The 17,421-nt window shown below is 35.6% G+C and overlaps 1 pseudogene; it reads right to left on the bottom strand.

Moving 5' to 3' along the window:
• The window catches only part of LOC137501895 (uncharacterized), a 142,756-nt pseudogene extending 126,783 nt beyond the window's left edge, over positions 1-15,973 (bottom strand).
• Between the last annotated feature and the right edge of the window lie 1,448 nt (positions 15,974-17,421).

Below are 17,421 nucleotides of genomic sequence, written 5' to 3'. Positions count from 1 at the left end.
GGCCCAGCTATTCCAGCTGTTGGTGGCAGAGCAAACAACAACGAATTCTTTTCACAATAAGTTCTAAACTAAACAAGATATGGAAACAAAATTTTCCACATACCTTAATGAAGTCCTCTAGTATCTCTGCAAGGTGTGGTAGGTAATGTCACACTTTCCTGGGTAAATGGAACACCATACTTCCCACAAAAATAGCGTGTTTCACTAATAATTTTACTTTTGAAGCACACTTTGCACCTTCTTGAGGAACTTGACTTTATTTGATGGTGGAAACTTCAAGAGAATATGCTCTTTTCTCTTCCCATCTAACGTAACTGGTGATTCTTGGCGGTGCCCTTTTTGACGGCAAAATCGCGGGACGTTGACTTGGAGCTGATGAAGTAGATGGAGCTGAATTTTGGAGAGAGGTGACTGTACTTGTATGTCAGGTTCAATTTTCCTCCCATATGAGAATTCCCTGATGTTCCTTTAGATCTTTTGGTACACCCCTATTTGACTGTATTATTCCACATACGGCAGTGTTCTGTTCCTGTAATTGTTTTGAGAGTCCAACGCTATTGTAATAATTATCCATATAGACTGTATACCCCTGGCAAGATAATTTTCAAGCAGCTGAAAAACTGTGCTTTGTAAATTCGCACCACTTGCATCATTTATATTGTCCCTACACGCCATGGTTACACTTCAGAACGTGATTATACACATGCTTGTGCAATCACAAACCAACTACGCAGCTAGGTAGTTGGACCAGCGGAAGGCCACCTTCAGAAACAAAACAAAAGAAGTGCATTTGGGAGGGAATATCGCCGTGGCCATGTATTTCGGGTGAGTAGAAGCATTCATCTCTCTCGCACCAATTTGTGACCAAAATAGATCCCAGCTACGTAGGAACGGCTCCAGTTCAAGGTTGCGCTTATCCGGGGTAATGTATAATATAACTATTTATAATAGTTTATTTAAATCCGCCTTGATCAATACACTCATTAAATGAAAGAAACACTATTTATTAAACCATACATGTTTCAGGAAATCTCAACCATTCCCTTCATCAGTGGTTAGATCAAAGAATAACACAATATGACACAATCTTTTGTTTTACAATTTGAAGGAGTATTGTGTCCCAATACATCATATTAAAGAGTAAAGAGAACTCGGATACGGTTCACAGCATGGTCACGCGCTATAGGCAATAACTCGGATATGGGCGTGAATGTGTTAAGTCAATGAGGCATACTAGACAAACTCGACAACTGTAAACTACATCTTTCATACACACTCTGATACTAAATATTGTGTGATATACCCAAAAGGAGAAGTGGGTTGTAACAGATTAAATATATAATTTTAAAAAGTCCCCTACCTGTCATAAGACGCAACTGAAAGGAGAAACCCCAGAGGCTCTAATCGTGAGAGCGTGTGTTGGCGACCAAGGGGACCCTAGCTGAGTCACACAGTGATTCAAATTACTTGTACTAATTTCCTCGACCACCTCATGTTCTTGTCTGACCTCTTACAGTGATAGGCCTAAGGCCTATGCAAATCAATACTCTGGTCATTTCCCTCCTCTCCAGTGAATTTGGGGTACATCCCCTAAGAATTGAGCGATATTATTCTGTTGCTACTAACCAAATGTTGCTAAAAAGTACACCACCTACATGGGAGTTTTTGATCAGATGGCAATATTTTTGCTTACCCGACTACAATCGGAAGGAAAAAGTTGTAGGCCTAAGAGGTATGTTCCTATAATTTTCTGGATGTTTTATGTAAATGGTATGTACTAATGAAGCATTTTGATCAGCAAATTTTGACCCAATTACATTTAATATGACGGAAATATAATTGATTAAAAATAAGTGAAAAGTGTACAATGAGTAATTACTATCGGTATGAAGTGATAAATAGCCAAAGAAATAGAAAACTTACTTATTTTCTACACCGGGCCATAAACGACCCATTTTAATTGAACAACAATAATATAGATGATCATAGATTATTAATTGTGGAATTAAGACAAGTAAAAATCCCTAAAATTGTACTAAAGAAACCAAAGATCAGGATTTGGGAATTGGAGGAGGAGGATAAAAGAATGACATTCCAAGATTGGATAAAAAAGAAGTTGCCTAACACGGACATACAAAGTGGAGAAGAAGAGTGGGACAATTTAAGACAGACATTTGTGGTTGCAGCAACTGAGGTATGCGGGAAAACAAAAGCAAAGGTTAAGGGAAGAGAGACACGGTGGTGAAAAAAAAAAGGAACAAGGTAAAGAAAGAAATGGATACGGAAAAGCAAGAAACATATCATCGGGATGAGAATAAGATATGACGGATAGAAAGGTTACATGTGGAATACAAAAGATTGAAACTACAAGTAAAGAGGAGTATCAAGGAAGAAAAGGAGAAATGTTGGGGAGAGTTTATGAACAAAATTGAGCAAGATAGTCGAAGAAATCAGAAACTATTATACAGAGTAATACAATCAAAAAGAATAAATCAAGAAAAAATCAGGGCATTAGAGAGAGAAGATGGATCCATAGTACATGACGAAAAGGGTCTTCGGAAAGTGATGGCAAAGTATTTTGAAAAACATAATGAGGATGAATGCCTGGAGGAAGAAGGAGATAAGAAAATGGAAATAATGGATGGAGAAAAAGAAGAGAACCTGATAACATGGTTGAAACTTGAAGGGGCAGTGAAAGCAATGACCAAAGGTAAAGCAAGTGGAAAAGGCAAATTCAATGCTGATATGATGAAGGCAGCAGGAATCAGTGGACTACAGTGGCTATATAGAGCCCTCAATGCCATATGGAAGGATGAAAGGATATCTGAAGATTGGCAACAAGGAAGCATTGTACCATGGTTCAAAAAAGGAAATAGGAAGAAATGTGAAAATTATAGAGGTATAACCCTATTATCACATGGGCTAAAAATAATGGAAAAAGTCATAGATAAAAGACAGAGGGATATAATAGAAACACAGTTAAAGGAAGAACAATATGGCTTTAGACCAAACAGATCAACAACAGACTTGATATTTACAGTGCGGATGATAATGGAAAAACATCTGCAAAGGAACAAGGAAATCATCTTCGTATTTTTGGATTTGGAAAATGCTTATGATACAGTTAAGAGAAAACATGTATGGGAATGCCTACTGAAAAGGAATGTACCAAAATTATTAATTAACAAGATAAAAATGTTGTATCATGAGAGTAAAAGCAGTGTACAAGTGGGGAGTGGTGACTCGGAAACATTTTATACACAAAAAAAGTCTCAAGCAAGGATGTGCACTGTCACCATTATTGTTTATTATATTGATGGGTGAAATCATAAAACGTGTGAAACAGAGTATCAGTAGTGATGAAGTGAATATTTTGGTGTTTGCAGATGATGTGGTGATTTGGGGAAAGGGAGAAAAGGAAGCACAAAGGAGACTGGACATTTGGAATGAAAATCTGAAGGAGTTTGGATTGATAATTAGTAAAAAGAAAACTGTAGTCATACACTGTGGAAAAGAGAAAAAGAGAAGCCAAGTGAACATAGACGGAGAACGGTTAGAGAATGTAGAACAGTTTACATATCTGGGTAGCATTATTAATGGAAGTTATGAAATCAAAACTGAAATTAATAACAGACTAAGTAAGGTACAACATTTTATGAAGTCAGAGAGCTTTTATGGGATAACAAAGCATCTAAGAGAACCAAATTAACATTATATAAACAGTATTTCATACTAATTGTAACATATGGACTAGAAACACTGGTAACTAATAAGAGACAAGATAGTAAGATCCAAGCAGTAGAAATGAAATTTTTAAGAACATCGGTTAAAAAGACAAGAAGAGATAAAATTCAAAATATTAAAATCAGAGAAGAGCTAAATATAGAACCGTTAGTACAGAACATACAGATAGCAAGACTGAGATAGTTCAGACATGTAAAAAGAATGGGAAAGGAACGGGTTGCAAGAAGGGAATTGGAAAGAGAAGTTAAGGGAAAGAGACCAGTTGGAAGACTGAGAAGAAGGTGGATGGATCAGATTTTGAAGGACATTAGAGAAGCTGGATTGGATGTGGCGGAAGTAATGGAGCAGGAAAAGTGGAAGGACAGAAAGGAGTGGAGGAGGCTTGTTAACCACACCCGGGCGACTGGAATGGGACAGTGATGATGAAGATGATGATGATGATGATGATGATGATGATGATGAACATACTGTCATTTAACGTGTGTAATATAAGTTCGGTACCTCTTAAGGACTACTTCAGTTGAATATCACGAAAATTTTACATAATAAAAGATAAAGGCATATATGAGTTCAGCATTCTTAAGAAGCAACCAATTGAGCAAGGTCTGTTTGGCAGCTTAATGGATAGCACTGAACTTAGCACAGATAAAAGAGGTAATATGACAGAAAGAATTCTTCTCAAGTGAATTTCTATAACAGTCATGTTTCAGAAATTTTGCAGTATAAAACTGTATTCACTGTTCTTCAGCTCTAACAAAATATAAGGAAACAGATGCAATGCAGAAATAATAAGAAATAATAAAACAAAATAAAATAATCTGCTTTCCATTTATTTCCTCAATTGTATTTTGCTGCTCTTTGTACTAATACACAGTCAAACTGGGAAAGGAAAATCCATAACGATATGAAGGAACTGAATATAACTAGACAGCTTTGTTTTGCATCCATTTTGTCTTTGCATTATGATGTACAAGCTTGACAATGCTTCCAGCATATTGTTTTATTCGATGATAAAATTACATCTCTAAATGTATTTCTAAATACAATATTGAGAGAGAGAAAGCCAGAATTCCAAAAACCTATTACTTAGCAATTGTCTAGCATATCAAAGTAATTAAAAATTTTAAACAATCCTGTGAATCATAGGTTTGGAAATACCTAATTCTAAACTCTGATTTGCAACTGACTGTTATGACTTCTTGCACAGGATTGCAAGCTATGCACTATATTCTTCTTTAAAACATTCTGTTTTACAACACTTTACTTCTCTAAGCTGGTTCAACCAATGATTCAGGATGATCCTGGATCGACTTATGCTGAACTTCTTGCAGTGCTACAAACAGTTTCAATTCTGCATATCATAAAACAAACTCAGCTCCACATCATACCAAAGCCGCAGGGCTTGGAAAGACTGACAGCTGGCCCCCCCTCTCTCTCTTTCTCTCTCGTAAAAACACACACACACACACGCGCGCGCGCGCACATTCTCTCTCTCTCCACTCTCGTTAACATAGTACAATTAAACAAGTTTTATTCTCTTAAAAAAAAAAAAAAAAAAAAAAAAAGTGAGTCATTCTGGTACATCTGACAGTATATGAATGATACAATTTTTGCATTCTGGTAATCTTTTATGATGACCTTAGAGTAACAGTATCTTCATCATAGCGGATGAGTATTAGAATCTGATTTTATATAGAAATAGAATACAACAGCCATTTACTGTAATTCTGCACAGTTTTCAACATCAAATATAGAGTGGTTGTAACTTAACATGTATCATATTGAGGACATTTTTGTTGTTGAATTCTACATCAATTTAACTCAAGATACATTAGTACATATTAGTTTACAACATAGCACATCATCATCATCATCATAATAACTTAAAAAGATACACATGACAACAATGGAACAGGTTAGTTCTGAAATGTCCTCTTTGAGTTTCTGTGCACATGTATGATAGGAGAGCACACTTTTCCTGTGACCACACAAGTAGTTATCTAAAGGTGGAAAATCCACATTATTGCCTTTCCAATTGCAAAAATCATTGTCTAAAGTTCCCAATCTTAGCCTTGTTTATCTTATAAACTATTAGAATTTCTACTAATGTCCTTTCCCATAACTGTGGTCCAGGCATACAACCATGGACCAGCCATTTCTCATACTTTAAAACATCACAAAATGCAGTAAAGTACTTTTTCAATATCCTCTCTGAATACAAGAGAAAATGGAAAATTGCAGAGAAACAGTAACAATGTTGTAAAATGTAGTTGATACAGATGAATGTGTAGTCTACAGTTGCATACTGGTACCTATAATGGAGAAGTGGAAAGTTACGATGTGTTAAATAACTGTAGAATTTAACAAGTTATATATCCTCAAAATGATGCACACTATGTTGATGACCACTCCATATATAAAAACATTTATATGGTCTTAAAAAAATAACATGTGAAATTATATGCACTTTTAGAAATAATTGATGAGCTGATATGGATGATAGCACCCGTTTTGTGGTATAAACTTTACAGGTTAAGAAGAAATAAAATAAAAAACACGTATATACCAGATGCTCTAGACTTTACCTTCACACAAGCTCCATGATGTGATGTGACATCAAATACAACAACAGTTACACAAACAATAAAATAAGAATTCTATCAAAATATGGAATGGTTGTATATTAATATTGTTAGCTGTTATGCTATGTGATGTTATTTTTCTCATGGAATGAGACTTGCATCAGTGAACATGATCACTAGCTGCAAGTTGCTAAGCCCAACAATGGTTCTGTCCAGAACTGAAATATGAAACAAAAATAATCTGTCCTTATGATAGGATACAATCTTCCATTCACAGTCTTCGCATTTTGCAGTAGCACTTGTGATAGCAACGAGCATGAAAAAAGGATCTAGGAATATAAAATCATACTTGTAGTCATATTCAACCTACTTTAGTACATACCTTTTCTGAAGATTATCAGAAAGGGGCAGTCAAATTCCAAAATCTTTAGTAATGCTCATTAAAATAATATGTGTCGATGTGCAGATTTTCTACATGACCCTACAGAGTCTCATTTCTGTACAGCCATTAAAAATAACCAGCTACAGCAGAACCCTGGTAATCTGAATTAATTGGATTAACTGAATTCTGAAATATTTTGATTATCCAGAAAAAAATTACCCATGTAATACTGTACATACAAGTGCCAGCCCAACAGACGTGATGTTTATGTAATGCTGACATAGTATCGCATCATCAAGCTGGTTTAGCTCCTTAAGGCAAAAGTTTATGAGTGATTTTTCTAGTTAAGCGAAAGTCACTGTTTTCAAACAAAACTGGATGTCACCTAAATTAAGAGAAAAATACAATATTCTTAAACAGTAAAAATCAGTCCTGTTAAAGAGTGCATTATAGAATACACTCATGACATTTTTATGCAACAAACACGTTTTGTATGTACAGTACAGAACACAATATGAAACTGCTTCCAGTATTAGTCATTTCTATTTCATACCCTGATTTGTATTTGAGCTACAGTATTAACAATGTACTGTAACATATGTGAAGAAGTTTTTATCTTTAAAATTAAATTCTTCTCAGTGAGATATTAATCTTTACCTCTATCACAGATTCTGTTTGAATTACTGTATCAGGAATTTCAGATTTGTGGGGTTTGGATTACTGAGGTTCTACTGTATTTGCTTGTAAACAAATGCTATTTTCATTATTTCACTCTTCATAGAAACAAATATGCCTTTGAAGAGAAACTGGTACTGGCTGCAAGAGACTCATTTCTTACAAAGCTGTGCTTTAACTCTATTACAAATATAACAAGTGTACTGTATTTTTGCCTTTAAAAGTAGAATATAATACAGTACAGATCATTCAAAAATTTCTTTGAGGATGAACACAAAGGGAACTGCCCATCAATAGAAGCATTGAAAATAGGCAGAGCTTATCAGAAATATCTCACTGCTGACATAAGCACTGAATAATATGGATTGAAACATTCATTTTTTATCCCAAGGATATAAAAAAGAATTCATTGTCTTTAAAATCATCTGTCATGATTTACAAAATAATATCACAAAATTCAAATTCAATTCTGTCATGTAAGACCTAGTTACAAAAAGATCATTAACGTACACATCTGAAAACACATCTGAGATTCAAGCCAGAAATACTCATAACATTAATTTCTGCAATGGCACTTCCAAGATATTAAGAGAGCTTTACTTCAGTAAGTGACCAAAGCAAATATTCCAAATTTCAATAGAATGAGCAATAGAACTTTAAAGCCACCAAGAGATAAAAAGCAAGCATTAGGGAAGCTGTGATGTTAATGAGTAGCAACTGACAGTCAGAATAAGTCAAAATGGACTTGGTTCAATATCCCAAGGGTGATACAGAGAAACAGCACATCATCTATACATTCCACAAATACTGCATTTGTTTGGCAGTGTACGGTATTGAAAATGAGTCAACTCCTTGGTTCATGAGAATTAAATGTCCCAGCTGCTATACATTAGGGCTTATTAAATATTCTGTTCTTGTAAAGCATACCCTACAGTGGTGGTTTGTGGTATAATTTATAGGTGGTTGCAGTTTATTTTAAAGTTTAAGTGTAAATATTGTAAGAAGGAAATGCACTTTTTAATTTTCCGTAATTTCTGTCTGTCTGTGGCTATGTATGTACGCACATCACGAGAAAACGGAATAAGAGAATTTATTGAAAATCCGTATTTAAAGTTGGGGAATAAGTCATTACAATCTAGACCAGAAATAATGTTATTCACGCTGAGTGAAATGGTAGTTTGGGAGAAGGCCTAAAATTTAATTCTCAAATATTTATGTTATTAGTGGTCATACTGGTAAATACTACATAACTATACAGTATTAAATACCTGGTAACTTATGTCTTATACATTTTTACCGTACCGGCTATGATAACAGAGATATTCATGAATTTGGATTTTTGTTGCTCAGTCTATATCAACGCTGAGCCACGAGAAAATGAATAAACAGAATTGAATGAAAATCGGAATGTAAAGTCGGGGAATAAGGAGCTACAGTCTAGGCTAAAAATAATGTTATTCACCCTGGTTGAAATGGTAGTTTAGGGGAGGGCGCCTAAAATTTAAATTACCTGTGTTATTGGTCCTATCGAAAAGTACTACATAACAAAAGTTACAGAAAATACAATTTCCGATCATTTATGTTTTATTCATTTTTACCGTACAGACTATGATAAGATTAGTGGTGAATGTTGTTATTGTTTTGGATGAATTTAGACTTTAGTTGCTTAGTCCATATCAATACTGAGAATTTGTGACATGGAAATATTGTTCAATCGTGTTAAATGATGATGGATTTTGTCATGATTGTCTTAAGCTGTAAAAATGCATGGTCACTGGTCCATATCGACAAGGGAAATTGTGAAGATGAATATAAAAATGAGAAAAAATCATAAAGGAACGATCGCTTGAATAATAAGACAAGAGGCAGTCATGAAAGAAAGGAGGATTCACTTTACATTAGATGCCCTAATATCACAGAGTCGGAAGAAAACTAAATGTAAAAGCCTACAATACAGAAAGCAGCTCATAAAATTGATCAACAATATCACTGACCATTGTTCGTTGTGATGTGCTTTGTGTCTCCTGCTGCCAACTCATCTCGGATAGGTGGGATTACTGCTGTGTACCGAGCATAACAGCCTGCCTGAATACTGACGGGAAGTAGCTGGGGAGTTAGATCTCTCTCTTCTTTAGCATGCCATTCCTCTGGTTGATAAATTTTCTGATACTAGTGGTACGTAACACACTGGTACATCATAGTATTCCAGCTATTCAATCCCTTACTCCGAGCCACTGACTGGAATAAACAGTGTGCACGCTTAATGGAATAACGGCAGAGGAGTCTTCATGGCTGTCTGCGGCCTGGTCATTCTAGCTCTGGAACTTTAGACTGTTTGTTAAAAGTGAGAAAATGTGTGGTTTTTTATTTGAACGAGTATTTCATATGATAGCATTGCTTTTAATTGCAACATTCCTACTGAAGCCATTGTAATGGCCTATGTTGACTTCAGTTGGGAAAACCACAAAGTTAGTCTTTCTGAGAATACGTGGCGTAGCACGGGTACATCAGCTAGTTCAATACTAATCACATTCTTACAATCTTTAACTTATTATTATTATTATTATTATTATTATTATTATTATTATTATTATTAACATTGGCTGAAGAAAATGCAACATTGGGACACCAGACTGGTAGAATATTCTGGATATTTCTGAATAAATACAAGAAGAGAGAACTGACTCAAAAAGTGTAGGGAAGATGAACACTACTGGGTTCATACCAGTCTTTGTGGTGGTGTATTGGAAAAATCATATAGCAGGAGTATTGCATTTTTCTTGCTAAGGTGTCATAAGAAGTAGTCATCCAGCACAGGCCAGAGGTCTACACATGTCAAAGTGAAGAAGTGACTGCACCACACCGGTTATGGAATTTTCCATTCTGAAGACAGATATAACATGTGAGGGACATAAGAGAGAGTGGAGGTTTGAAATCTTGATGCTAAGTATGATCCAGCAAATCAGAATGTAAGCTACGTGTAACTAGGAAGATATTCAGGTTGATCAACTTTGTTTCTATTAAAACTGAAATTATTTTGTAAACCAGCATTTTATTTATAAATTAAGAAGACAAGTAATATATGTGGTAATTTATAAAGCAACGTGGTTCACTTAGTTGAGTTAGTCGCATGCTAATTACATGGATCAAGACAGCTGTGCAATGTAAGTGTGGGGGAATCCCCGGCTGGCATTCTAGCCACGGGGAGATGCAAAGCTTCGATTCATTCTATGTTGACATTGGGGACTGAGCTGTTCTTTGTGGAAGTAGAGGAGGAATATGAGTTTCTAGCATCAAATAGTATGAACATTCAATGTTATACGGACGTAATCTGCCGGGATTTAATTTTGGTAAAAATAATGGGAGGACATGGCTTGTAAGTGGTGCAGAACTGCTTGTAAGGAGACTACCTTTCATCAGCCAAGGCATTATTTGGGTCCACGAACTGAGGAAAATTATTGAAGTTGTATTGTGATTGTTTACCAAGGACAATGGGAAATGTAGGCTCAAATGATAATATACTGTGCTTTTCAAATACGGTATCCATTGGACGGTGTGCAGCCGAGTGAGCTGGATGTAACTTTGTGAAATTGTATCAGCCTGTTCAGTCATAATATTGAATAAGGTGATGGATGAATACTACTACAATCATTACTTGTTAATACTTGTTCATAATATCATCAACTCTCAATTAATGACAAGTTTATTTGCAATGTAAACAATATTATACATATATATATATATGCATGATTTGAAGTGATCTGATAGATGATGATGATAATGATGATGATGCTTGTTGTAAAAACAGACCTAACATCTAGGTCATCGGCCCCTGATTTGATAGAATCTGAGGATGTTCTTGTAGAACAAAACATGTCATTTCATGTTATAGTGTTATATGTTTTATAGTTCATGTTTTCGACAGACTAAAAGGATGTAAAGTTACATTCATTTATTAGGTCATGTGATGTTCCCTTGTATGATTTTGTGGACAGAGGATCTATCCTGGTGTTATGTGTTTATGTTTCCATTGGGCCCTTTGCTAAGTTTATTTCCTGAATCAATGCAAGTTCAGGACGACTGCTAGATTTCCTGTTTATGTGGTTACAGTAACGGTCTATGGTAATCTAAGAAAATCATATTTAGTATTTATCCGGATCCAGTCATATTACTTGAAATAATGACTCAAAGAGGCTTCAGTACACTTATCATATAGGCTTTTATTACGATGGGTTCACCACTCCCAAAGGCATTTTAGAGCCACTGCCAGCCGAAACTTGTAGGCCGCTCCTAACATGGAGAACGGCCGCCTTTTGTAGCCGCTCCTCTGGAGTACAGACGCTACAGTTGATATGGGGTTTCAGTGGCATTTTCTCCACTGACGGCCCATTTCCCTCCTATAAGGACTCCTCTGCCCTTATAGGTCCTTATAGTGGGTCAGGCTATTTACTGCTGCTCAACACTCAGTGTGGAGACACTGGCTGTATGGTTTACACCATTACCATAACAGATTTTAAATATTTGGGCAGCGTGATGTCACAAGATGGAAATTTGGATGTAGAAATTGATTTAAGAATACAGCAGTCTGCAAGTTTCTACCAGTGAGACACATTGTATGGAACAAAGATGTGCCAATGAAGTGCAAGAAGGTTTTATACTCGTCCTATTATAAACCTACACTGACCTATGCTTCAGCATCCTGGACGTTGACTAAGGGGAACCAAAGTAAGATACAAGCAGCTGAAATGAGGTTCTTGAGAAGCATATAGGGAAAGACAAGAACGAGATAGAATATGAAATGAGGAAATAAGGAGAAGCGTGGGAGTGTGTAAACTTCAAGAAGAGATTGATATAGCGAAGCTAAAATGGTTTGAACACATAATGAGAATGCTAGGAGAGAGAATACCAAAGAGAACATTCATGGATACAGAGACTGGAAAGAGGCCTAGGGGACGAACTAGAATAGATGGAGTAGCTCTGTTGTGGACTGTATTGCAAATAGAGGAATCAATAGCAATAAAGTACTAGAAGACGAATGGTGGAAAGATCGAGTAAAGTCGAGGGCTTTGGTACACTACCCTACCCAGAGAGAATCTGGAAAAGGGAATGGATGAAAAGAAGAGAGAATGACTCAAAGAACTTTAAACTCATCAAGTCACTGAGAGCCAGTGGGGTATTTGTATTTCTACTTTTATCATTATGGTTATTGTATTTTCGATTTTCCTTAATTTTTGCATTTTTAATTTGTTTTACCTGCCAAAAGGCTTTTAATATAATCAGTTGCCTATATGAATGTTTCTGTTATTATTACTAATAATAATTCTGCAATATAATTGGTGAGACAGCACTCAAAAGAGTTTAAGAATTACAAGGCCTGTGGAGAAGAACAAGTTTTTGCAGAAATGTGGAAATGTGGCAGCGACATAGTTCGGACCTCCTTACACATGGCTCTATCAAAAATTTGGATAACAGCAAAATTTCCTAAACACTGGACCATGTCTATAATTCACCCACTCCACAAAAAAAAAAAAGGAGAAAAGAACAATCCAGATAACTACAGAGGTACATCTCTCCTTGACTGCACATATATGATTCTCTCCAGAATCCTATATGGTAGGATTAAAGAAGAACTAGAGCAAGAATTAGGTGAAAACCAGGGAGGTGTAAGACCTTGGAGAAGCTGCAGAGAACAGACCATCACTTTAAAATTAATTTGGACTCCACCCAAAATTAATCAAATTAATAGAAATCACCTTAACCAACACAAAATCTAAAGTTAAGTTCAGAGGGGAAATTTTCTGAGCCATTCCTCATAAAAACAGGATTAGGGTTGTGGCACTATATATTGAAAACTTAAGGTTATCTCTATGAATTACTGATCAGTATTTTTTTCCAGTGAAGAACAGACCTCTGAAATAGTTATAAAATCTTAACGGAATATCCCCTGGTTGCAACTAGCTTGTTCAGACTTTTAAAATGTATAATTTGTAGGCTCGAGGCGCCCTTAAATGCAACAGTTGTATTCCTTCATACATTGAACAGTCTGAATTATATATCGATCAGTGAGGTTTTATTTATTGAACATGATTTTTATATATCGAACGGCAAGGTTTTAAATTATTAGAATAATAACAGTAAATTATTTATTAAATTGACCACCTAATCAATACAATAAGTCATTGTCTTGGATGATTTACATTGATCTATTAACTAAAAATGGTACATGTTTCGCTTAGTATGAAGGCATCATCAGCCATAGTCTTAACCTCGAAATAAAAAATAAGCACTTGAAATAAATATAATAACATGAAACTGATTTAAAAAGTCTTGAAGAGACTTAAACTAAAATTAACATTCAAAATAACGATGTTGGTTTAAATTTTTTTTTTTACAATGTGAAGAATTACAAAGGTGAAAGTATTAAAATTATTGACATAAAAGTTGCTATAAGTAAAATGGACAAAGCAACAGACTGTGATGAACAAGTAGTAAGATTGCTAAAAATTAAGTTGACTGATTGGCGGTTATAATTATACTCTGACGAGAATGACGATCAGTCATATTTATTCAAAAAGTAATACTGAGGAAATAATGTTGAAGGTTGGTCAGGAGATGACTAAATTCCTTTTCAGGAGACAAAAGACGAAAGTCATAAGCATATGGTAGAAATGTCAATACACAACACAATACACAACTGTTATTTTGTCAAGAGTTGGACAAACTTGATTCATAACGTACAAACTACCTTCACCTCGTCAAATGATTCAACTGTCAATAAACTCATATTCTTCACAACATTTTAACATCGCTTCAAATTGAGATGGTCCACAGAGGTTCAATTTTAACACTGTTCTTCAACATTTAATCTACAACTTTTTATCTTCTCAACAGTGTGTTCTACATTTCTACCATATGCCTATGACTTTCGTCTTTTGTCTCCTGAAAAGGAATTTAGTGATCTCCTGACCAACCTTCAACATTATTTCCTCAATATTACTTTTTGAATAAATATGACTGATCGTCATTCTCGTCAGAGTATAATTATAACCGCCAATCAGTCAACTTAATTTTTAGCAATCTTACTACTTGTTCATCACAGTCTGTTGCTTTGTCCATTTTACTTATAGCAACTTTTATGTCAATAATTTTCATACTTTCACCTTTGTAATTCTTCACATTGTAAAAAAAAAAAAAAAAAAAAAAAAAAAAAAAAAAAAAAAAAAAAAAAAAAAAAATTTAAACCAACATTGTTATTTTGAATGTTAATTTTAGTTTAAGTCTCTTCAAGACTTTTAAAATCAATTTCTTATTATATGTTATTTCAAGTGCTTATTTTCTATTTCGAGGTTAAGACTATGGCTGATGATGCCTTCATACTAGGCGAAACATGTACCATTTTTAGTTAATAGATCAATGTAAATCATCCAACTTATTGTATTGATTAGGTGGTCAATTTAAGAAATAACTTACTGTTATTATTCTAATCAAATATCATCAATACGGATCAAAATGATATTTATTACATGTAATAAGGTTTTGAATACCGAACAGAAATATTTATTATAAATCACTTTACTTTAGACATTATATGACTGTAATAACATGAGCAAAATAGAATGATTCTTAAATATAAATCACAAAAGTAGAGGAGGCGATATTAATACACATTAAAACATCCTGAGAAACACACAAAAAAACAGTTTCTTTATCTCTACCATTCCACAGACAGCAGAACATGTCTTTAGTCTTCCTTATTTCTTTTCTTTCTCTTAAATGCTTCCCGGTACGCCTTTGAAGATATCGCGTATGTTTTCCTTAATCTAAACTGATGAGGTTTTTCTGATACTTGAGGAACTTTGAGAAAATCTTTGAAAGAATCCTCGCTACTACTTGAGGTGGGTGAGCAAGTTCCGAAGCAATTTAATGCTCATTCAATATTTTTGGCTTGTGAACTTTTACTCCACTCTTCAAAATGATGGCGCCAGGAAAATCTTTCTTGGGCGAAGGTACATACACCTCTAAACGTTCATCATTCCACATGAAATCACCTCTTCCCTGATCACCATCATCTTCTGATGAACTGTCTGTCATCGCTTCATTCTGATTAGTTGATATTATTTCACGTGTTGCATTGTACCGAGTTGTAACATTTTTCCAATAAGCATACAAATCTGGTTCGCCATCATTCCGTTTTTCTCCATCACATCTTAGTTTGTCATCGAACTAATCGAGAATACGAGGAGGTAAGAATTCTTCCAGGACATCAAGCACAAACTTTAACTTCTGATTGGAAGTGGAAAGGGTAGATGGGGCTGTCTTTGTCACTCTATTGATGTTGCCTTTCCACTGGGGATTTCAAAATATCTGCAACACATTTTGTGTAGTCCACAGCGTTGAGATCTAGTGGATAGAGATCACACTTACGAAAGGTGCTTTTCACAATATCTGGCCTAACAGCATCATCCCAAACTTTCTTTAACATGGGTGCAAAGTTTACCTTGGTTATTGGTGCACCGAGAGTTCGTATTTTCTTGTCTTGAAGAGCATTTTCCCATGCTCTCTTCTGCTGGTTGCAGAAGATGGGTGGCATTAGGAAAAAGGCAGTACAATATTATTCCATGATCATGACAATATTCACTGACTTGAAGGGATAAGTGACTCCTGTGTCCATCAAGAAATAAAATAACAGGAAGTGTAATTTTCTCTACCTCTAGCCATGACCTAAAGTGTTGAAGGTGGTTCAGAAACGTTGGGGCCTTCATCCAGCCACTTTCAGTTTTCTCGTAGATCCAAGGCTCAGGTACACTATCTTTGATAAGTTGCTGAAGTCATATGTTGCTGTAGACAGTCATTGTTGGGGCACAACGTCCGTTAGTACAGAAATTTCCGAGCACTGTTATGACTTCTTTTTCATTAGAGGTTGCTGTAATTTGAAGCTGTTCCCCTCTTACTCCAAGGTACTTTCCTGAAACCTTATGGAACAGAAAATTTGTCTCGTCTGCATTGAAGATCCTGCTTGGGTCTTCCATAATTGATCTTACATCCTCAGATTCCAGGTTGCACGACAGTCCAGCAAACCAACCACGTATTCTCTCTTCCGAGACAGCAGCCCTGCCCTTGCGAATAGTTTCAGCCTTCTTCCGAGACAGGGAAGGATGCCGCCCCATAAAATATTTGAACCAGGTTTTACCAGGTCTTCCATACTTAAACGGCGTGCTACTTCCTGATGACTGCACAATTTGCTGAACAGTGTCGAGTAAATTCTTTTTCTTCAACGGAAATCCTCTCTTAGCCATGCTACTATCCATTCACTAATGCCCTCTTCTTCTCGTGGACTCCGGAATGGCTTCCGGCCAAGGGCAGCCTGAATCTTCTGAAGTCCAGGTAATTTGCCGTTTAACGTTGTTAAAGGGACCTGGTATGTTTTAGATGCCTGCCTTTGAGACAACATACCAGGCTTAACCTGTTGAACAGCTTCAGTCAAGGCAGATAATGAATACTGGCACCGTTTAATTTTTTCAAAAGGTTTAACTTTGGCTTTTGGGACAATTCCCCCATTGGGCATCTTAATTTTGACCATAGTCAAGCTCTGAGCACTAAGTAACGGAAATAAGGAAGAACTGCAAAATAATTATTTTCTGCTTTGTAGTTTTAAATGGTTAAAAAATAATAAAATTGTTTTTTGTTTCAAAAAGTGAGGGGTAACTGCCCCCACACACTACCTCTTGTTGACGCCACTTTATTTGCCGACGACGAGAAACCTTGGATAGTGACAGGAGGGTTAAATAAAGTGATTAGAACAACGTACGGCATCAGATATACACACACACATTGTAAAGGAAATCTAACTATTACCCGATAAGGTTCAAAATTCAGGCCCTCTCAAGTTACAGATAGATGCCTCAGCAGTCATGACCACAGAAATCCGAACTTTGGCGCCAAATAAAACAATACTACAAATTAAGATCATAAACAGCCCAGTAATTTTCAGTGGTGTTCAATATTAAAGGTTGTTTTTGTATTAAACGAACCTCGTTT

Source organism: Anabrus simplex, chromosome 8, assembly GCF_040414725.1.
Source record: "Anabrus simplex isolate iqAnaSimp1 chromosome 8, ASM4041472v1, whole genome shotgun sequence".
Taxonomy (NCBI): Eukaryota; Metazoa; Arthropoda; class Insecta; order Orthoptera; family Tettigoniidae; genus Anabrus; species Anabrus simplex.
This window is presented reverse-complemented; position numbering and strand designations above follow the sequence as displayed.